This window comes from Ambystoma mexicanum, chromosome 8 (assembly GCF_040938575.1).
Source record: "Ambystoma mexicanum isolate Mex_15411 chromosome 8, UKY_AmexF1_1, whole genome shotgun sequence".
In the NCBI taxonomy this organism is placed as follows: Eukaryota; Metazoa; Chordata; class Amphibia; order Caudata; family Ambystomatidae; genus Ambystoma; species Ambystoma mexicanum.
The window spans coordinates 232,311,929-232,335,990 of NC_090929.1; positions in this window are offsets into that span (position 1 = coordinate 232,311,929).

Here is a 24,062-nt window from a genome sequence, read left to right on the forward strand (position 1 = left end):
GGAGTGTGGGATTGCACACTCAGCATGGGAGTTGGTGCAGGCATTGGCTCTAGTGTGATGGTGTCAGGGGGAATGTCAGCAGCATGGACTAGGACCGACACTGTCCTGGCTGGGTGTGTGAGGGCTGGGGTGGATGGAGCCGCAGCTGCCCCTGCAGCCACTCCGCCCTGCCTCCTTGGTGCAGCAGATGACCTTGCTGCCCCAGATCCACGTGGCATGATGGCATCAACGTGCACCAGCGCACGTGTCGTAGCCCTGCTGACCTGGAAGTCAGCCATGGAGTCAGCCAGGTCTGGTGCCACAATGGGCTGGTCCAACAAGGGCTGAGCATGGATGGTGTCAGCCACTTCAGCCTCAACGGGAGGGGGGGAGGGGGGGAGGGGGGGGGTGATGGGTGCCCTTGACTGGTCCTCCACACATGGGGGGACAGGCTCACCCTGCAAGTTACGACCACGTCCCCTACCGGATCCACCACGGCCACCACTTGTGGCTCTTCCACCTTTGCCACCCTTACGGAATCCTCGCCTCCCAGCCATGGCACTGATATTAATGTGCGTATGGGAGTGGCTGTAGACAATTGTCCTGGGCAATTGGGGGTCAAAGGGGTTGGGTACCAGATGGTAATTGTACCCTAGTGCTCTAGCACGGCTGATTGTAACCCCTGGGGAAAGATGACGGGTCACGCAACGCACAGGAGGCCCAAAAAAGGGAGATGACGTGCACGCAACCCCTCCTAGACCACGTGTGCAGAAAGAAAAACCTGCACTACGCTGTGGCACCCAGTAACACAAGAATGAACGTATGCGTGTCACACGCAGCCTAGAATGACCTCTGAAGGGGTAGGCTACACACGGGGCAAGCACAGAAGTTGGATACGTGCGTGACTCACCGTCTGCCAGGTAAAAGAGCGTGAAGAATGAGCGCGTTTGGCTGGCTAAACCCCCGCCAAAAGAAGATGTGTACGCTGTCTGAGAAGACAGGACAACAGTAGAAGGGTACACTGTTTGAGGGAACAGGCCCAGGTAAACCAGTAAAAGAGAAAAAAGAGAAAAAGCTGTCAGAGGTAACAGGGAATACGAACTGGAAACGCCGTGAAGTAAATCGCGTGTGAAACGACAAGAAGTACAGAATTCACCCACTCGCTCTCCACGAAAAGCACGTACAAGGAAATGGTGTTCTACATGTACCTTATATACAGGCCCACACGTACAGCGTCACTTACGCGGCGTGTACGTTCACCAATCACACGCTTTGTCACTCCTGCGTGTAGATCCATTTTCACCAATCACACGCTTTGTCACTTCTGCGTGTAGATCCATTTTCACCATTCACACGCTTTGTCACTTCTGCGTGTAGATCCATTTTCACCAATCACACGCTTTGTCACTTCTACGTGTACATCCATTTTCACCAATCACACGCTTTGACACTGGGACGTGTCACGCAACAATTTCCTGCACGTGCAGGTGACTATAGGCGCGCATATGCTGTTGACGGGTTTACGCGCTAAGGGCCTTTGCTGACGTGTGGGATTTCACTCCCTATCAGGCTGTCCACGCGTTCACACACGAGAGACCACGCTCCTGGCCAGGAGGCCAAATTACTGCCCCCCAGAGCCCTGAGCACGCTCCCACCTGCCATCTGCTGCTGCCTGACTGCCTGCTGGCCACGTGCCCCACAGTGCTGGTGGGTGGGGGTGTTGGGAGACATGGGTGGGGGCCTGGTGGAGGGTGCCCCTGCACTGGTGGGGGTGGTGGGAGACATGGGTGGGGGCTTGGTGGAGAGTGCCCCTGGTGGCGGGGGGGTGGGGGTGGTGGGAGACATGGGTGGGGGCCTGGTGGAGGCTGCCCCTGGTGGCGGGAGGGTGGGGGTGGTGGGAGACATGAGTGGGGGCCTGGTGGAGGCTGCCCCTGCACTGCTGGGGGGTGGGGGTGCAGGGGGACATGAGCAGGTGTGCAGGGTAGTCCCCTGTTTTGTAGGCTGCCTGCAGGGGCCGTGGAGGGTGTACAGGGAACACCTGTGAGGACCCACCCAGCCTAATCGCGTGTGATGATTCCCACGCACCCCTGTAATACACGTACCCTGGCCAATCGCGTGTTGAACTTCCCGCGTACCCCTGTAATACACGTACCCTGGCTAATCGCGTGTATAACTTCACGCGTACCCCTGTAATACACGTACCCTGGCCAATCGCGTGTTAAACTTCCCGCGTACCCCTGTAATACACGTACCCTGGCCAATCGCGTGTTAAACTTCCCGCGTACCCCTGTAATACACGTACCCTGGCTAATCGCGTGTTAAACTTCCCGCGTACCCCTGTAATACACTTACCCTGGCTAATCGCGTGTTAAACTTCCCGCGTACCCCTGTAATACACGTACCCTGGCCAATCGCGTGTTAAACTTCCCGCGTACCCCTGTAATACACGTACCCTGGCTAATCGCGTGTTAAACTTCCCGCGTACCCCTGTAATACACTTACCCTGGCTAATCGCGTGTTAAACTTCCCGCGTACCCCTGTAATACACGTACCCTGGCCAATCGCGTGTTAAACTTCCCGAATACCCCTGTAATACACGTACCCTGGCCAATTGCGTGTTAAACTTCCCGCGTACCCCTGTAATACACGTACCCTGGCTAATCGCGTGTTAAACTTCTCGCATACCCCTGTTATACACGTACCCTGGCCAATCGCGTGTTAAACTTCCCGCGTACCCCTGTAATACACGTACCCTGCCGAATCGCGTGTTAAACTTCCCGCGTACCCCTGTAATACACGTACCCTGGCCAATCGCGTGTTAAACTTCCCGCGTACCCCTGTAATACACGTACCCTGGCTAATCGCGTGTATAACTTCCCGCGTACCCCTGTAATACACGTACCCTGGCCAATCGCGTGTTAAACTTCCCGCGTACCCCTGTAATACACGTACCCTGGCTAATCGCGTGTTAAACTTCCCGCGTACCCCTGTAATACACTTACCCTGGCTAATCGCGTGTTAAACTTCCCGCGTACCCCTGTAATACACGTACCCTGGCCAATCGCGTGTTAAACTTCCCGCTTACCCCTGTAATACACGTACCCTGGCTAATCGCGTGTATGACTTCACGCGTACCCCTGATATGCACGTTACCCGCTTTGCGTTCCTTGTTTGGCAGCCCTGTAAACTGGTCCAGGGTTAGCGCAGCCCTTTGCGATGATTTAGCGATTTTGATGGCTTTTCCTTGCGCGAGGGCGTTCTTGGGGGCGTTACTGGCGCTGCTGCAGGGTCGCTGCGATACTCTGCGCCACGGCTGGTTTGGGTGCATGAAATCCATGAATACGCTGTGCGCGGAAATCGGTTTTAGCGCACATGCCTGGCGCAGTCAATCGCACGCGGACACTCTGCGCCAGCCGCTTGCGACACTTTTCAGCGAAATTCTATGAATTACCCTGTAAGTCTGCAAAATTGCGCAGAGTTCACAATCCATCAAAAGAGCTGCATGCCCTGCCACATACACCGGCAAAGTGGTGTAAAAGCAGGAATCACTGCCGTCATCTGTCATCACTGCTGTCATCTGTCATCACTGCTGTCATCTGTCATCTGTCACTGGAAACAAACCCCCAGAATGGCTAAAATCCGAAAATGCTCCTAAACACAGTTCCCTAATCAATGGCAATCTTCAAAGTGCTGTTTTGGCGCTAAGTTCAGTTATTTTCCTCAGTGAATTATTAAAAGGAAAGTGTGCTGGAATCATGGATCCTTAGGCAGTCAGATGAATACAAGCATCACAGCCTGATAGCTGCCTAAGGAAATTGGCTGTAAAACCTAGCTTAAATGTATTTTCTTTGTCCTGAAAAATTGCTAAATCCACAATTTCAAGCATGTTGGTGAAGGGCTAATTCTTTTAAAAGGTGTACATCCTTCATACACTAGGCTTATATTTTATATGTGAACTGAAAATATTTTAAATGATAGGAATCCAGTCTGAAGCCAATCCACATGTGAACTCTGATCTGACAGGGCCTGGCCTGGGAAAAACAGACATCTCTGTTGACACTCCCTTGAGAATAGGAGGGCTGTTAATGGTTCACGCATAATCCCAGCAAGCCACTCAATGGGGCTGCATTAGACATTCGTCTGCGGGCTGACCAAAGAACAAAGGACATGCTGAGGATTGGCCTCTGCAAGGAGGAGCAGGATGTGGGGGAGGTTTCTCAGTGAACTTCAAAAGACTGGCCATCTGCTCACTTTGGAAGCAAGTAAGAAAAAAAACCTGGACTGGATTTTGAATGGAAATTACTTGTTTTTGCCTCAGAACTTTATGACATTTCACATGACAGCCGAAATAAGTAGACACGTGAAAAATACAAACCTATACATCTGAACTCATGCTAGACAGTTGAAGATCTGGTAGGAGTTCATATTACATAAGGGACCAAAGATACACTAAAACACTGATTGTGGCAAAACTATTAATGTTACAAGCTTAAAATTGTATGTACACGATCCACTGATCAGCGCCCAGAGATGTGTCAAATTAGATATGATTAATCCAAAGTGTTATGGGTAAAACTGCTAAATAAAATCCATAGAATGACCAATACAGCTCTCACAAAGATGGAAATTGAATGTAAATGTATACAATCAAATGTGAAAAATATGTGTCTAATTTTATGAGGGTACATAATGGTAGAAATGTACATTGGTGCAAAAGTATGTTTTGGGTAAAAATCCAGGTGGGAGTTCCTAAATCCTGTCATAGGATGACAGCTCTCTTTATGCTGCCAACCATTTCAAAGTGCACGCCTGTAGCCACTCACAGACATGGGCGGTGTGTTTTGAAGTTCTGCCCATGCCATAAAATGTGTAATGGATAAATATAGGAGTTTAACTACACATAGACACACTGCTTCCAGAGAGACTGCTTCCAGAACACACTGCTTCCAGAACCCATCTAGATGTCCACGCAGCACCTTATTCCAGAACTCTTCATTTTGTAGCTGACTCTAGAATTCTTTGAGAGATCCAGATTGCTTTGCAGAATCCAGGTTCTAGCATTGCAAAATTATTGCTAGCCTGACCAATTGCAAAAATCCCAAACTTGAAGGGACTTAATTTTAATTCAGCTGGGCTGGCTGCCATTAGGCTTGCCCGTTGAAAACTTGCATCCGGCAATCTACTGTGTCCAGTAACTAGAAGGGGCCCTTCCAAATCCAGTCTGAGGTGCAGTTCAAAATTGACCAGAACCACGCCGCTGATCCAAATCCCTCCAGAAGTGCCCTGTGCCGGTAGACCAGACCTAATTCATTGACCAGAGCTGATGGTCCAAGTTAATAACTTATTCTGTAAGTATTAATAGGAAGAACAGTAACCCATAATATATCTGCATTGTAGGATCCCAATCTCAAAACCATCCCATCTCTAATTCAGAACCATAGTATTGTTAGAACTATCCTTGTGCTGGCTTCTCTCTCATCTGTGTTACTAAACCATAATTCCTTATTGATTTAATCAAGAAAAGTAATTCCCAAACCAAAGGGAACTAGAGTATCATGCATGAATAGAGGTATGATCGGCCGTGAATAACGGATCCCTGTGTGGCATTCTCTTTTTCGTAGTCCTTAATATAGTATAAGAAAACCTATCTGTCATTTTAAACCCGAATTTCTGTTTTCCATTTCCGCACCTATTTTACAACAATGTCTCTCACGAAAACCTCTATAACTCCTTCAATTTTTAAGATAGAAGAAAAATTTCAACCCCCACTTGTACCCTAACATCCTTAGCTATCTCTAGAACTCAAAAGCATGAAGCAGTGCGATTGAGCCATTATATAAAAAATTGCATAAGGAAAAGTTTGCCACTAATTGACATTTTGAAAAGTTTTACACGTGTGAATTAGCTTTAAGTTATTTCCCGCTTTGACTTTGAGATTCCAACTGTTTCCTTTTGATTAAATCATTGCTGGTGTTTGCTTGCATCTGCCCAAAGCGGCTCCTGTAGAAATGTATAATAATTAAGCATTTTCTACCACATTTGGTGTTTTTGCTCAGCCAATTGCAAAGCCATTCTGACAGTGAAAAGTCAATTCCGTTTTTCTCTTGTGTCTAAAGGGGGAAGGTGGGAGTGATATTCTGTTTGGTCTGTGTTATTCCTGAGTACCTGCTCTCTCCTCACATCTAGTTAAATTGCCTATTGGTGGGTTGAGGGGTGTTGCAGGGGGAACCCCTAACCATATTGCTCTGTTCTAAACCAGTCCAAAAGTATTCTTTTCTTTGCTGCATTGTTTTTGGTGCTCATTACTTGATTCCTAGTGCATTAAAGATATTATTCAGTGTTCTGTCACCCCATTGATGATTGTTGTTACCTATTAAAATATATTGTGATTTAAATCCTAAATATATAAATACATATTTACCTTTGCAAACTTGCCTGATTCCTGGTTCTGTGTGACCGTGGGGGTCTCAGGAGAAGGGTGTGATATGAGTGGTATATCGTTCAGAATATTGAACTTATAGATAAAAATAAATAAGGGCTTCATTTGCACACTACATGCTGGGCGAGACTTGGGTGTGTGCCAGATTGAAATCACTTACAGCTTGGAGGCTCGGTGCTGGGATCCTGAATTTGATATACCACTCGTGACAGTCTAACACAGCGTGCTAGCGGGGTACATACACCTTGTTGAGTTGCCATACTGTGCTACACTGAACAAGCACCCCTCAAAAGAAATACTCAAAGGAATTTGGCCTGTTTGCAAAAGTAAATTAACCCTGAGATAAGTCAGAAAGAAATTAATATTTCCGGAATGACGACCCCAGTGGAAATTAATATTGCTAGGGAACACTTTCTGCACAAATTGTTTGTCAGGGGTGAATGGCCAGAACAGGACGAACAGGTATGGCTGCAGGGAATAAAACAACAAATCACTGCAATCAACCTTGATATCTGGCAGGAAAAGGGTCCATTACATCAAGCACTCAGTGAGCTGTAGATGGCCCCAAAAATAAAAGAGGAGCAGTGTAAAATTGCCAAAATAGCGGCCGACCTGTACCACCACATAGGAGTCATACAGGAAACGCATGCAGACCATATGGATTTGACAAAGAGGCAAGGGGAAGCACTGCAGAAAATCCAGACCAGTCTGGAATCTGCAGAGCAAAGGCTCCAGGATAGCAAAGAATTCGAAACAGAGGCTAGGCAGTATATCCCCATACTTCAAGAAGATCTGGCTCTCTTACTGCAAAAGAATGCAGAGCACGATACCCAGGTACAGACACTACAAAAAGAGTGTAAGGAAAGGTTGGATTCTCTACAACAGAGCCAACAGAAACTGGTGCAGCAATTAACTTTTAACAGAGCATGCGCAGAACAGATAGTCACTTTAGAGAACCATCTAGAATCCTTGAAAGAGTAAAATAATACATTAATTATTAAAGACATCCACTCTCAAGAGGAGTTTGATGAGGAGTGCCAGAAATCTAGTGCATTTAAAAAACAGAGGGATGACCAGGCTGCACAAAGGGGGACTCTAACTCAGGAGAGGGATGCCTTAGGCCAAGAAGTCAGCCATTTAAAAACTAAGTTAGAGGAAAGAAAGCTGGCCTTTTAGGAGTTTGGTGAAATCAAAACTGATTATGAAAAGCTACTAGAACACACCAGGCAGGTGGAGGATGCTCTGGCAAAGAACACTCGGGCCAATAAGGATCAAACTCAGGAGGTGAGTCTCCTGCAGCAACAATTGGCCCAGTATTTCCAATCTAGGCAGGAAGCACAGACAGACAATGAGGCTCTCTGTGAAAAGAATGACAGGCTCCACAAACAGATAGCTGTGCAAGAACAAATCACAGAGACCAGTAAAGCCTTAATAGAAGAGCAAAAGGGTCAGATGTTGGTATGTCATCAGGGAATATGGGCTGAAAGAGATGAGGTAAGAAGGGAAAGAGAAACCCCTGAGCATAACCTCAGGACCCCTGTTATCAGGAACTTTAATCCCTTCAGTCCCATGGACTCTGCCACCCTCATGTCCACTGGCTCATATGAAACAAGGGCCACAGGGATGGTAGATTTCAGCACAATGGGAAATATGGGACTGACAGATCAGCACCTCCCAGTAATGGATGGGCGGGCATCTATGTACAGAATCCCAAATATTAGGGCCAGCCTCTCTGATCAGGAAGACTCCAGTGAGGGGAGAATAAGAGAATGGGATTCTCAAAAATATCACCTACCAAGGGATCAGTCTGTCAAATTTGGTGGGGAATTCCATGAACCTAGCCCCTCAAAGATCATCTTAAAAACCTCTTCCCAGCTAGGGCAGTGGAGGGAGGGCAGGGGGTACTCAGCCAATCCTGGGAGCAAGGGAGAGTCAGAAGATTCTTCTGAATGCCATAGGTCTCAAGGAACTAGGCCCCCACGTTATGCAAGCCATTCCCAAACCCGCAGAATCAGGGAGAGCCTAGAGGATCAGATAGCCACCTCCTGTAGCAGTGCCTCTGAGTCAGAGGATGATTGGACAAGTGTGACCAAAACTAAACAGGCCAACAAAATGAAGAGGGCCCTACTGAAAGATCCCCTGAAACAAATCAAGGCCATTAGGAGCGTCATAACGCCCTATCATAAAAATGCCAAATATTCAGTTTGGGAGCACCTCGAGTTGTATGAGCAAATGATGGATACTTTCCACCTGAAGGATAGCCAAAGTTGCATGCAATATGTCAAGTGGACATTTTCCCCTGAATACTCCAGCTTCCTTGCGGGGCTGGAGGATCAGAACCACTCGAGATGGTCCACCTATAGGGCGGCCATCTTAAAGCATTTCTCAATACACAGAAACCCTCAAGAGGCCCGCAAGGCGGCCTACAATCTGCAATGTGGGGAAGAACTGGCCCCACAAGAATTTGTACAAGAGCTGAAATGTGCCTTTGCGCAGACCACCAGGAGGGTGCGCACAGATAGTAGGGAGTTCATCAATACCTTCTTTCATGCACTCCCCAAATACATTATGACCCAGCTGGTGAGGGACTTTCATGAGAAGAGATCACTAGACTGGGTCATTGAACAAGCAACTCGCATTTATGAAGTGCAGAAACCTGTAGAAAATAAAAGTGTCCACAAAAGCCCAAAACCAACCAACACCCCTGCTGCTGCTATGGTGGCGGAGGTGAAGGTTGCCCCCATTTTAGATCTGGAGATGGGGGGGCCTAAAAATATAAATCCTCCTAACCAAATACCCAGAAGGCCCTCGGGCCAATCCAAACAGGTAGTCATGGAGGTAACCCCACAAATGGGACCCCTATCTCCCCTGACTATATCAGCCCCAGTTAGAAGGGCAGCAGACCCATCCTGGGCTCTGTGTGGACTACCCCAGCCCAAGGGGGGGGAATCCAACCAGGCAGCTGCCAATCCAGGAAACATCCCTTCTAACTTTCCCCAGGAGGGCAGTAATCCCCCAAATGCCGGGTTGAGTTTCTTTCCCCGGTACCCACCAAACATCAACCCCCAAAACAACCATTCTTTCTTTCCCCACTTTCCTGAGCCCAGACAGCCCAATCCGGGAGAGGGGAGGCCAAGGGTGGAGGGGTACCAAAACTATCCCAACCAAAGGTATTATGGGAGAAGGGATAGTTACCCTTCCCATGATCAACCTAGGATGGACCAGAGAACCCCATACCAGCCAGAGCGGGTGTCCCAACTGGAGCCCCAGGTCCAGAACTTGGCACAGGATCTGGGTCACATGTTGAGGGCTCAGCAGAACCCTCAGATGAACATGGCGGCCCAGAACCCCTCAAATCAAGGGTCTGGTACTCCAGAGCAATGACGGGGAGAGAACCCTGACAACCCACCGGTTCCCAGGGAGGAGGCACAGGGGGAAGGGGGATGTAAAGCCTTAGAGGAAGCTTCCTTCCTCACTTGTGAAAAGCCCCTGGAAAGCCAGGAACCGGAACCAAAATCTCCTGCCCCTGAAAGTCTGCAACCTAAGGAACAGATGGCGGGTAGGAGAAATAAAGGAACCAAAAAGACCCATTTCGTGAAAGAGGTTAGAATCTTCCAATTTGAGGAAGAGGGGTCCTCAGAGGATTCTGAGAAAATAATCTTCTCCTTCAGGGATGGGGGAACTCCTCCCAAAGAAAAATGGGTCCCGAGAGATCCTGATCAAGACTGGGTAGATGCGGGGACTGAGTTAAAACTGCCCATCGTGGAATCCCAGAATGACCAGCAAGAAAATCACCTGGCCCAAACCAATTTCGGTGACTGCCTCCAAAAAGGGGGGGCAGCCCAGAATCAGAACAAGGGGAGCCCAAAACTCCCCCATATCCAACTGTCACCTTTTTGTTACAGGTTCCCAAGATCCCAAACAAAATCCTGCCCAAATCACCCCTTTGTCAGAATCCAGAGCCAAGAAATTAACCCACCAATGTGCATTATCTTCGCCCTCTTGAGGAAAAGGAGGGAAGATTTTATGCCCCGGTCCAAATACAGGGGTAATGTACATTTTTGGCACTGGTGGACACTGGATCCCAAGCCACCCTTCTGTCAAAAAGGGCCTTTTATCAGCTGAATTCAGGAAGGGGGGAGAGATACCAAATCCTTTTCACCCCTCTTCCTGGACAACTTCAGAACTTCGATGGGAAGGAAATTCCTGTCGAGGGGACTGCAGATTTAGACATTAAAATTGGGCCACACAATACAAGGTGAAACACCCGGCGGTCATAGTTGTGACTCCAGAGGGCACTGTGAGGGACCGGAGGGGGGGTCTGTACTTCCGCTCTCTATTTGGTAGAGGGGAGGCACAGAGGACCCCTGCCAAAATTCTCAATATTGGTAGGTGGTCGTGCAATCAAGGCCTAGCTTCTAGGGAAGGTGATGTGGGCTGGTCCTTAAGTACAGTGTAGTCCCCAAGCACCCACAAAGGAATGTCCGCACACTGTATCGGTTAAAACACAGTCTTTATATAATTAATATTCAAGGTTATATACAATATCACAATAACACACTTTGCACTCGGTTATCTATAATGGCAAATATATACAGTTCTACGTGGTACCACAGTTACTATTAGATCTCTTTAAAGTGCATTAACAGTACGGTTGAATGGCATACAAATCAAGTCGTACAAGAAACCAACAGTAGAGAAAAGAGGAAAGCAGTTGATAAAACAATTGGCAGAAATACTAGTCACTACCATTAAACACAGCTCTGTGTGGAGATCCACCCTCCTGGGCAACCTGTAGAATAAAGATACAAGCCCAGTCCATATATTGTTCACACGAGACTTCCCAATAGTTCTGCAACCCCAAAGTACATGGCGTTGTAGCGTTCCTTGTCGGGGAATCGACGGCCCTTCTTGAGGGTCCTCCCTTTAAGGCAGGAGCCACGGGTCGTCGAACGTCTGACAGAGAACAGGGTGAGCTACGACGGTGAAGTGGCCGCTTCGTTCCTAGCGGTGCTCGCTGACGGGGAAGCGTAAACGTCCTGCAAGGAAGAGGCGTGCGGGGCACCTCGGTGTCGATAGTTCTGGACCGCAAATAGTTTGAAGAACTGTGGCCCAGCAAGGGCGTCGAGTCATCAGCGTCTCTGTGGTCTTTGGGTGGCAGGAAACCATGCGGATGCTCCTAGGTGCGTCGACGGTCGGGCCTTCTCCAGCCTGATACAGCAGCGACAATGAGGACGAGAGCGTCCTTGGATTTGAAAGTTCTTAGGCAAACAGGAGCACGGTGGCTCCGGTTGGCGACGGCGGTCGGTGACAGTGGCGGACAACAGTCCGGGCGCTTCTCTTTGGGATTCCTCAGCAGTCCCCATCTCGGGTCAGCAGCCTGTCGAAGGTCTGTCTACCAGGGAGCTTTGGTAAAGATCAGCTGGTGCACGATGGTCCCTCGTAGCTCGGGAAGAGGGCGCCTTACCAGGTCCTCTCTGTGTCAGCCCTTGGAGGCACAGCAGCTTTCAGATTGTGAAGGAGAGCAACAGCAATTCTTCTCGTCCAGGTGGCCTTCAAGGTCAAGCTTCAGTTACTCCGGTTATTCGTCGTAGTGGACTTCAGCTTCTGAACATGATTCCTAGCAGTGAGAGGTCCCCAGATATACTGTTGATCTCCCATTCATTCCGTTGGGTCATACTCAAGCATCCAATCATGGTGTATCAATGGCCATCTTGAGTGGCCATTCAACACTCCACACTGCATTCATACCGGTTTCGGGCAGGGCTGTCTCAGTCATTGTGTCAAACACCAGATACTAGACACCCACAACATAGAATGCGTATTCGTCACACACTCCATTCACCCAGGTCCCACCCACAGGCGTACCCACAACATACGGTTGTTGGGAAGGCTCCAGCCAATCTGGTCAGCACTTCCCTACACTACCATATATGGAACTTCCACCCAACAGACAGTCAGGGGGAAGGGACAGAGTCAGGGCTTCCTAGGACTTCGGGAAGATCAAGGTAACAGGTGGTGGAAGGCAAGAGGCCACGGGGTCCATCTTGTCTCCATCAGGAATCTACCGATTCCAATGACAGGCCTGGGCATCCCAAAATGGAGGACGCTCAGGGCACCAGTCAATTCAGCACGGAGCTGCCACCAGCCCGTACCCTGCTCTGTGGGCCACACACAGGTGCCCAAAAACTCTAGGGGCACAGGGTTGTACCCCTACCCATGGGTGCCATAAGGGTATCACCAAAACCAAAAGAGGGAGCTGCACCGCCAGGAGTCCCACATGAACTCCTGCATGGAAAACACAACAGAACACACGATAAAAAGCAGTAAAGGACAGGGATACAGAGGCCCTGTCCCTCCGATGCATTTCCAGCATCACAGTCACCCCCCCCCCCAGACTGAGGTTAGGGTACCTAATCTCCCACGAGATAGACACCCTCATCCAGACGGTCAACATACCTTCTGGAAAGGCCATCTGCATTATCGTGACTCTTCCCTGGTCTATGCTGAATGGTGAAGTCTAGCCCTTGCAGGCTAATGGACCACCTGAGCAGTTTCGGGTTTTCACCCTTCATCTGCATAAGCCACTTCAGGGGCTTATGATCTGTTTGGACCTTGAAGGTAGACCCTGTAAGGTAGGGCCTAAAATGCCTAAGGCTCCAAACTATACTAAAACATTCCTTTTCAACAGTAGCCCACCTAAGTTCCCTACCCTTAAGTTGTCTACTGATGAATATGATCGGATGTTCTCTTCCTTTGTCATCTAACTGGGACAAGACAGCTCCAATACCGGTGTCGTAGGCATCAGTTTGAACGATAAAGGGTTGTCTGTTGTCAGGCACACACAACACAGGTGCCCTACACAGACTTTCTTTCAAGCCATCAAAGGCCCTCTGACAGTCTTCAGACCAATTAAACTTCCTAGTTTGTTTGGGTGACGTCAGAGCTGTCAGGGGTGCACCTACGGTTCCATAGTCTGCCATGAAATTGGGATAATACCCAGTGAGGCCCAAAAAGGCTCTCACCTGGGTTTGAGTAGTGGGAGTCTCCCAGTCATGTACATCCTGTACTTTACTAGGGAGAGGTTGGATTTGACCCCCTCCTACCTCATGACCGGGCTTCAGGCAGATGGTTGAAGAGAGAGTCAACCTAGCTGATGCCTGTGAGACTCTGGAGCAAAAGCAAAAATTGAAACAAGTTTTCTTAGATTTTCAAGATCGCTTTGCAGTGGACTCATATGACTGTGGTCGTACCGACATCCACACAACAACAATCCCCACGGGCCCTGGCATGACTCCAGTGTTTGTGAAGCAATATCGCTTGCCTCTCACATCAATGGAGTTGCTTACTGAAATAATTAAGAACCTTGAGTCCCGTGGGATAATTTGTCCAGTCCACAGCACCGTCAATAATCTGGTGCTGGGGATTTTGAAACCAAACAGCCAGTGAAGACTCTGTGCTGACCGAAGGGAACTCAACAAATGGGTCCATACGTCCCGATGGCCTCTTCCCTACATTGACCAAGTTCTCATCCAGATCCAGGGGTTAAAGGTATACACTGCCATTGACCTGACCAATGGGTACTGGACTGTACCTGTCAGTATGGAGGACCAATGCAAGCTGGCCTTTACCTTTGGGGGGCAGCAGTACACTTGGACCCGGACTCCCTTCGGATACATCAACTCCGGCAATTAATTTAATATCTTTCTGCATAAGGCCATGTCCGACATGAGTGAAAGGGGTAACCTGGCCTATGTAGATGATGTTGTAATCAAAAGCTCAACTGTGGCGGAACACATAGCATAGATCTGTTATGTTCTGACACAGTTGAGGGCTGCCGGAGCGAAACTCTCTTTCCAAAAGGCACAGTGGTGCAGGACCCGTGTCAATTTCTTGGGGCATAAAATAACTCCAGAAACTAAAAGACCCCACAACTCTGCGGGAAAGTTCATTGAGGATTACGCAGAGATCACGAGACCCCTGATCCATCTGTTGAAGGGGAGGGTAAAGTGGCAGTGGGGTCCAGACCAAGCCGAGGCAGTAAGACAACTCAAAAAAAGCCTCTCACAAGCACCTTGCCTAACTAACCCTGTCAAAAACAAGGAGTTCTTCTTGGAGACTGGGTTCTCTAATACATGCTTGACTGCAGTATTATATCAAAAGCATGACAAGGTCAATAAAGTAATCTCCTATGCAAGTAAGACTTTATCCGCGGTGGAGGAAAAATTCAACGATTGTGAGAAGGCACTCCTGGCAACGGTGTGGGCATTGAAGAATTACTGCCCGTTTATCCAGGAGGAAGACATCATAGTGGAGACTCCACACCAGCCTCTGCATTATCTTCAAAGTGACAGAATCCGTGCCGGAAATGTGAGTAATTCCCACATTTCTTCCTGGATTCTGTCAATGCAAGGCTTTTCTGTGGAGGTCAGATACGGCCAAAACAAGAAGAGTCCCCCCGCAAGGTCTGGCTGACTTGGATGATTGTGCCAGAGAAAACTGTCTCGAGGACGAAAGTCTTAAAATCAAGGACAACATGGAGGCATATCTTAAATCCCCACACAAAGTCTATGAAGAAGACAAGTGTGAGGGAATGCCCACTGTCTATGTGGATGGGTGCTCCTACCATGTTGACAACAATGGAGAAAAGGAACTTGTGGCGGCGTGGGGAATGCATGGGTGAATGATGCCCCAGAACCCTCCGCTGGGTACAAAATCGGTCCCCGGAGTAGTCAAGTGGCAGAGCTGATGGCTGTGCATCAAGCCATCCTCACCGCTGTCCAACACCAACTCCACAAACTGGTCATAATCACTGATTCCGATTATGTACGGAACGGGTTCCTGGATCACCTGGTTAATTGGAAAACCAGAGGCATGCTATGTGCTAACAATAAACCACTGAAACATTGAAAATTAATACAGAATATTGATGATCTGTTCACCTCGCATGGGATGACCATCTACTGGAAAAAGATTAAGGGTCACTCTAAAGTAGAGGGACTAGACAAAACTGCAAATGACCTAGCTGATCAGCTCGTCAAAACCGGAGACATCCAAGGGGATTTACTTGAGAAATCCAGGTCACTGCTATCACTAGGTCCCAAACAAATGCTAACAATGAACTTTCAACTGCCCAATGGAGTAAGGAGACCCCAGATGCTGATTTGATTACGGCTCAAAAAGGGATCCAATAATTGGTACATTTTATCAACACATTGAGAACCCTGAGAACTTTCCCCTGACGGATACCGATTACATTGGGAAAGAGAACCTCAGAGTGTTGATGAAATGTCCAAAAATGTTTCTGAATCCAAGATAGTTTGTTGGTGAGGAGATCCATATCTGGCCATGACCAGTGGGTGGTCCCTACCTCATTCCGAAGCCTGATGCTAAGTCACGCACATGATGCGGCCACCGCAAGTCATTGAGGGTTTCATACGACATTAGAAATCTTGCGAGAGGTTGCATACTCGCCACACATGGGGCAGGACCTCAACCAATTCTTGATTGGGTGTCTTGTGTGTGCACAAATTCAGCCAACATCACTCACACACCATGCTCTCCTCCAAAAGAGGGGGATGAAACCGCCTTGGTCCGATTTGCAAGTCGATTTTATCGGGCCCGTGATTCACTCCTCTAGGGGGAACAAGTACATGTTGACCGTAACATGCTTGTTTACTAAATGGGTGGAATATCTCCCAGCCCCAAATTGCAAGGCAGAAACAGAAGCTGCCCTGATTATCAATCACATATTCTTGCATTTTGGACTACCCCAAAGGATTGAGTCAGACCGACGTAGCCACTTCACTTGCAAAGTGATGACAAAGATGTGGGAGATACTTGCGGTAAAAAGGAAACTACACATTGCCTACTGGAAGTCCTCTAGTGGTGGAGTTGAGAGGTACAATAAAACTATTGTGAGCATATTAAAAAAAGTTTGTGGCAGATTCTGGTCCAAGTTGGGACATTCAATTACCCCTTGTCCTAATGGCCATCAGATCTACCCCTTCATCTGCAACAAAAATGTCTCCATTTGAGCTGATGACTGGACGAAGGATGGTGCTACCCGAGCTTCTGCTCTACAGGACCAAGAGCATACCTTGATAAATGACTCCACAACTCATGAGGATGTTGAGAATCTGAGAAAACACCTTCAACATGCTTTTGCCTATGCTCAGAGGAATCTAGAAAGATCTGTAGAAAGTATGAAGACCCACTATGACCTTAAGACAACTAAAAAGGAATATCAAGTAGGAGACCTGGTCTACTTGTACAATTTCCAAAAGAACCAAGCCAAACAGCGCAAATTCCTCCAAACTTAGCAGGGTCCTTTTGAAATTGTGGACAGAATCTCACCAGTCGCCTACAGAATCCGCATCGCCAAGGGCAGTTTGACAGAAGGGAAAGACAAGTGAGTCCACATAACCCAGCTAAAGAGTTGCCACCCCAGGCATACTTTGCGGCAGATAGGAGGGCTTACCGGAAACTCAGAGGGGGAAATTCCGGACACCTAGAAAAATTATTAAATCTTCATTGATTATACCTAAGAAAATTAGTAAAGGATCACTGAGTAATAGATGGGGAATATTGCCAATTGTTAAGGAATGCAAGTGTCTTTCCCACTGCTGACATCCCCCGAAGATGTGTGGACACAGTAGTGGGAACATTTCCATAACCATGCTATGTTCTGTTTCTAGCACTGGAACTAAGGACCATATAATCACCAAGGAGGACTCCTCAGGGACCGGAAAAATAACCAAGAGCCCGGTGTGTCACTCCATACTCCCAGCTAGAACCAGCAAGGAGGGAGTGTCACATCTATCGTTGATGGGAGAAGCAACCGGATGTTTCACATGGACAGGAAGAAAACTAATCCCACTTGCCCACCTCCCTCACGAACGGAGGTCATGATGGAGTCAGGGGGGCATATGGGGAGTATTTTTATCCACGCCACTGCGCCACACTGCACCCCTTTGCTAATGGGGAAAGGAAATTGCCAAGAATGGAGGTAATAACCCCTGTGCTCACTAAGTCTGCAAAATCGCGCAGAATTCATAACCCATCAAAAGAGCTCCACGACCTGCCACATACACCGGCAAAGGGGTGTAAAAGCAGGAATCAATGCCGTCATCTGTCATCTGTCATCACTGCTGTCATCTGTCATCACTGCTGTCATCTGTCACTGGAAACAAACCCACAGAATGGCTAAAATCCGAAAATGCCCCTAAACACAGTTCCCTAATCAATGGCAATCTTCAAAGTGCTGTTTTGGCACTAAGTTCAGTTATTTTCCAGAGTGAATTATTGAAAGGAAAGTGTGCTGGAACCATCCTCCAGGCAGTCAGAGGAATCCAGGCATCACAGCCTGACAGCTGCCTAAAGAAATTGGCTGTAAAACTTAGCTTAAATGTATTTTCTTTGTCCTGAAAAATTATTTTAAAAGGTGTATATCCTTCATACACTGGGCTTACATTTTATATGTGAACTGAAAAGATTTTAATGTATAGGAATCCAGTCTGAAGCCAATCCTCATGTGGACTCTGATCTGACAGGGCCTGGCCTGGGAAAACTGACATCTCCGTTGACACTCCCTTGAGAACAGGAAGGCTAATGGCTATTAATGGTTCACGCATAATCCCAGCAAGCCACTCAATGGGGCTGCATTAGACATTAGTCTGCGGGCTGACCAAAGAACAAAGGACATGCTGAGAATTGGCCTCTGCAAGGAGGAGAGTATGTGGGGGAGGATTCTCAGTGAACTTCAAAGGACTGGCCATCTGCTCACTTTGGAAGCAAGTAGAAAAAAACCTGGACTGGATTTTGAATGGAAATTACTTGTTTTTGCCTCAGAACTGTATGACATTTAACATGACAGCCAAAATAAGTAGACAAGTGAAAAATAAAAACTTATACATCTGAACTCATAATAGACAGTTGAAGATGTGGTAGGAGTTCTTATTACATAAGGGACCAACGATACACTAAAACACTGATTGTGGCAAAACTATTAATGTTGCAAGCTTAACATTGTAAATACACAATCCACTGATCAGCGCCCAGAGATGTGTCAAATTAGATATGATTAATCTAAAGTGTTATGGGTAAAACTGATAAAAATCCATAGAATGACCAATACAGCTCTCACAAAGATGGAAATTGAATGTAAATGTAGACAATCAAATGTGAAAAATATGTGTCTAATTTTATGAGGGTACATAATGGTAGAAATGTACATTGGTGCAAAAGTATGTTTTGGGTAAAAATCCAGGTGGGAGTTCCTAAATCCTGTCATAAAATTACAGCTCTGTTTAGGCTGCCAACCAAAACAAAGCACACGCATGTAGCCACTCACAGACATGGGGAATGTGTTTTGAAGTTCTACCCAAGCCATAAAATTTGTAAGAGCCCATTTTCACCTCCACCTCCTCAGAGGTATTCTTCCTTTCCTCACTTTTCCCCAAAAGCTCAATGTCTCTAGAGATTTGGTAATCTCTAGGCTGGACTACTTCAATAGCCTCTTCCTTAAGCTACCCTCTTCCTCCCTCCGCCTCCTCCACCGTATCCAGAATAGGGCTGCAAGAATTATCCATGGCTTGAAGCCCAGGGACCGAATCTCTGCAGCCCTAAAATCTCTCCACTGGCTCCCGGGTGCTCATAGGATCAAACTCAAATCCCTCTGCATCAACCATAAGGCTGACTGGGGCCGGGGACCTCACTATCTACCACTTGCTCTCACCAAATACTCTCCCTCTAGATCTTTACGCTCCTCCAGCTCCACTCTCTGCGTGTCAAGAGCTTCTCTAAAGAGAGACCTGGTGCCCAGTCTTTTTCCTCAGCAGGATCCCTCCTATGGAACAGCCTCCCCCTTCCTCGCTGTCTTGAGCCTGATCTCCTCAATTTCTGGAAGCTCCTCAAGACTTTCCTTTTCACCTCTTTCTCCCCCCCCTCCCGTGCTAAACCCCACAGTCGCTGAGATTGGTGGCCAGGGCCCTTACATGTCATTCTGGGTCCTGGCCTTTCTACCCCCCAATCGCCTTCATCCTTCTCCCCCTCCCAGCACTTGCCTTTGGGCACCCACTGGCCTGTGCTGTCTCACAGGCCTGCGCCTATTATTGGCAGGTGACCACTCTTAACCTACTGATGTCTGCCAGGCACTTAACTGTTGCTTGCTACTGACTCCCTTGCACTTCCCCTCTGTGGAACTCCTAGCACTTACCCCCTCCCTCGTCCCTTCTCTCTCTCTCTGCACTTGCACGTTCTGAATGCTCACAAGGCCTAGTAGGACCGCCTCTGCCTTTTCTCATCATTGTTATTATTTGCCTTACGCTCCCATGCTCCCTCCCCGTTGCCCTGTGGGTGCTTTTTAAACACAATTTCTTGATGTATAAGCATCATAGAAATGCACAATAAATAAATAAATAGATAAAATATGAATATTGTTCAGTCTCAGGATTAAGGAATATAGCCAAATGAGTAAGATATGCTGGAGACACCACCCAAGAGCTGTGAGAGCTCATGCAAGAGCTGAAAAGGTGTAACAGATTCCCTGAGAGCAGTCTTATGCTATGAGGAGTCAGGGAGGCCACTCATGTTGGAAGTCATTGAAAAACCTGAGGTGGAACTTGTTGCACAGTGCGTTGCATGTTGGGAGTTACAGTTCAAGTAACAAACAGTCTAATTCCGAGTTTGGCAGTAATACAGCAGTAAATCCATCAAATTACCACTAAAATCAGTCAACGTTACTGCTGCTCGGTTCCATTAATTTACCGCACTATTCTGAGTGGTGGCATGGTGGTGTTCATCCCCAATTTTGAAGTCCATATGACTCCATGTGGATTTCACCAGATTTACTGAGAGTGGTTCCACTGTGTGAAATCTGCCTATTTCTGCCGTTAAAGTGGAGGATTTGCTGGAGGTAAATCCTCAACTTCAAGGCCAATCTTGTAGTTTGGCATTGTGGTATAAATGGCAGTAATTCTGTTACCGCCAGAAAAAGTGTCGATAAAGAAATTACCACCACTTTTTCACTGCACCGCCAAACTTGTGATGAGGTGCAACGTGTCTAATAAAAACTCTAAGAGAAGAAGAGTGAGTTCAGATATTCATTTCTGGCAACTGTAGTTCAAGTAGCACCTTGTGCAATGATGCCTATGGGAGAAGGAAAGTGAAGATCATGAATTATGGGAACTGTAGTCAAAATAGTACATCGACTAATATAAACTGTGTGAGAAGGAGAATTCTGAGCAGCGAGTATAGTTATAGACACTTTTTCATAAAGTGGTTCCTGGGACTCTCTGTTTTATAATGGTATGTACATTCGTGAATCTGTGCTATGTCTTCACGTGCAATTAGGAATATGCCTGCTTGCCTTGTGACCAATGACATGTCCATACCTCCTATTTGTTGTATTCCCTATACTCCCCTCATCCCCCGTTTTCCTTTGTTTCCCTGTGCTTTGAAGCATTTGCACTACAAGTGTTGGTGTGTTCGAAACTCTCAAAATAAATTAAAGGAATGCTGCATTGTGGGAAGCCTAGCCTGCTTACCTGTGCACCCAATAATGATCGTGAGAGAAGGAAAACTCTGACACTGCATTTTGGGAGAAGAAATAATTATGGGTTTAACAGAGACTTTGTGAAAGAGGCTACATTGAATGCCTGGAGTTTGCTTTTGAAAATAAAATGAATTTTCCGAAGCAGCCAATAAGACATGTTCATGATCCAAAGCACCATTCTGATCAGATTAAGAACGATTATTTTAAACATCAATACTTTTTCAAGTTACACAATTACCGTTTATGCAGACTTCTTTTGCGTTTTGGCCACATTGTATATCATAAACTAAGATATGTGGAGGGCTGGAAACTATGGAGTATTTGGGTTTAGGACCTGATATTTGCATTAACTAAACTTATGCAAACAAGCTGCACATGTTTATCGAGATACTGACCTCAAACCCCATGACCAGTCAGTATTGGAGCATGTAGGAACAATTTGGGGTTCTGGGTGCACATTTGCGCTCGGTTAAGAGTTAGTAAGATTGACTATATTGCATAATGTATATGCTTTCTAATTTTTGAAAGTCAAATACATCTGGCTTCGTTGTATCAAGCACCGTTATGGTTGTTAAATGTATGTACAATATTGTATACATGAAGTATTTGTTTTTGCACAACAGTTGTATGCATTCATTGCCAACATGTGTTTCATCTTCTAGGCTTCTTCAGGAAAAGATTAGACTAAATCTAACCCAAAGATGGCAACAGGATGTGTAAAGCAAATCATGAGAATAAATATATATAAAAAACATGATCTGTTTTGAAAACTGCAGACAGTTTGAACAAAGTCAGATAGTATCATTCATAGTTAAAAGTCACAAAAAGGTGGAATAAGATACAATTAAAATTGCACAAAATGGAGCATATCAGGAAAGAAAAAACATATCTAATTTAGTCTTATGGTGCACATTGCATTGACATAAATGGAATATTTGCAAACTATGTATACTTGATCACAAAACACAATTACCAGTATAATCATGTATAATTCTATGGTGCTGGGTTCGACAAACAGGCTTCCCTTACACGGTGCATTTCATATTAGTGGTTGCCATCGTTCTTACAGTGAAAGCAATTGGACGTTGTGAGCACATCTCGGGTGTGCCGTGTGCGTGACATATCTGTACATTAGCCTAGGGTAGTGCTGGTGCCTGGAAAAAACGAAGGGCCTCATTACGAATTGGGCAGCATCCCGGCAGTAAATCTGCTGGTTTACCGTCAACATGTAGTACCATTACTGCTACTTGTTCCGGCGGAATTTCCGCCGTATCACGAGTAGTGGTTGCGGTGTAATTCCCCATTTAATTTGAGTCCATTGGACTGAATGGGGCTTTTTTGGCACGATAATTCCGTAGATTCTGCTTATTTTGGGGCGGTGAGTGTGAGGATTTATCACCAGGATTTTCCTGGAGGCAAATCCTCTACTCGATGCCCAAACTCGTAATTTGGCGCAGTGGTAAAGTTGGCAGTAGCAGAATTACTGCCAACTTTACCACTTACCGCCAAACTCGTAATGAGGCCACAAGAACCTTAATACTATTTGCAAGGGTTAACAAAAAGAAGTGTCTGATAAACACTAATCAGCCCCAGTGTACCTGGTGGACTTTCTTAGAGTTCAAAGAACTGTACTCTACACTCTAACTATTTCTCCTATTTGATGCGTGCTAATCTTTTTAGACTATACTTTAAGCTTTGTTTAAGGTCCTATATAAATATGTTGAGTAAAGCATTCTTAAAGGATTTGAGGAGCTTGTGCACAGACCAACTAATTGAATCCGGTGTGACTGTTCCCTAAGATAGTGCATCTAAGCCCAGAAGTGCTCCTTGAGAGGAGTAAGACCATGCCCCAGTTTTGGGTTAGATATTGGTGGCCAAGCATGCCGGCAGAAGTAGAGGATACAGTCATAGATTGTCACACATGTGAAATGAGTGACAGAACAAAAACTCAACCACACCAATACAAACCATCGAGGTTCCCATAAAGTTAGCACTTGACACAGAAAGCCCATTAAACATGCTGGAACCAGTAAAGTACATGATCATGCTAATTGACTATACATCAAGGTGGCTAGAATGGGGGCTAGTGTTTGGCTACGTATGCACAAAGAAGGTCCTCGGGTTTCTCAGTTAACTTGTTGATTGAGGGTAAATTACAGAACAGATAACATTGGATAATGGAGTACAGCTCATGTCGAGGGAGATGCAAACTTTTGTAAAAGACCACAACATCACTCCTTACTGCATGGCTCTATTCCTCCCAGCGTGGAATGATATTTGCGTGCACAAATTGCTTTGTGAAAAGATTAATTCAACTCAACATCACAAGTTCCCTAATTTGCAGGGAAGTCCTTGAAGAAGGGCTTAATGCCTACAGGCCCACACCTTACGTGAGCACTGGAGTTGAACCTGTCATTCTCATGAGAGGCAGACAACAAGAGCCAAGTAACATAGGCTACTATGAAATCTGCGCTTGACAGAGTGATAAATAGACAAATGCATACAAACAAAACTATGGCCAAAGGACGTCAGTGAAAGCACTCCAACTAACAGAGGGAGACTGGGGCCAAGTGAAAGAGCCACACCATGAAATCAAAGTGATGATCAATTTACGTCCCTTAAACTTAGTCCTTGCAGCCACCAAAAGTAGAGCCATTCCAAAGGGAACAAGTGGTCCCTAAATGATGTTGTGAAATGAATGTTCCCAAAGAACATAACATTTTGGACAGTGGGCACAATGAATTTACCACAGCAAGTAATGACACTCACCCACAAAAGGAAGCACCCCTGAGAAGCCAAGTCTGCATCCATCAGAACAGGGCAATAGTTCCAAAAATGGAGATCATAATAATTTCACATTTATATAGCAGGTATCTGAGCGCTGCTATTATCCATGGTGTGTGGTGCTCACTCACTGACCTGGAAGGATGAAAGGCTAAATTTGGCCATGCCGGGATTCGAACCTGCGTCAGCAGGCTCTGCACAGATGTCATTGTGAGCTATTCTCTGTGCTATAGGACCGGCATGGGGCTCACATGCTACTAATCAGGTCTTTACTGTGTTTTCCTTCCCCTCTCCCCCCCATGCCCT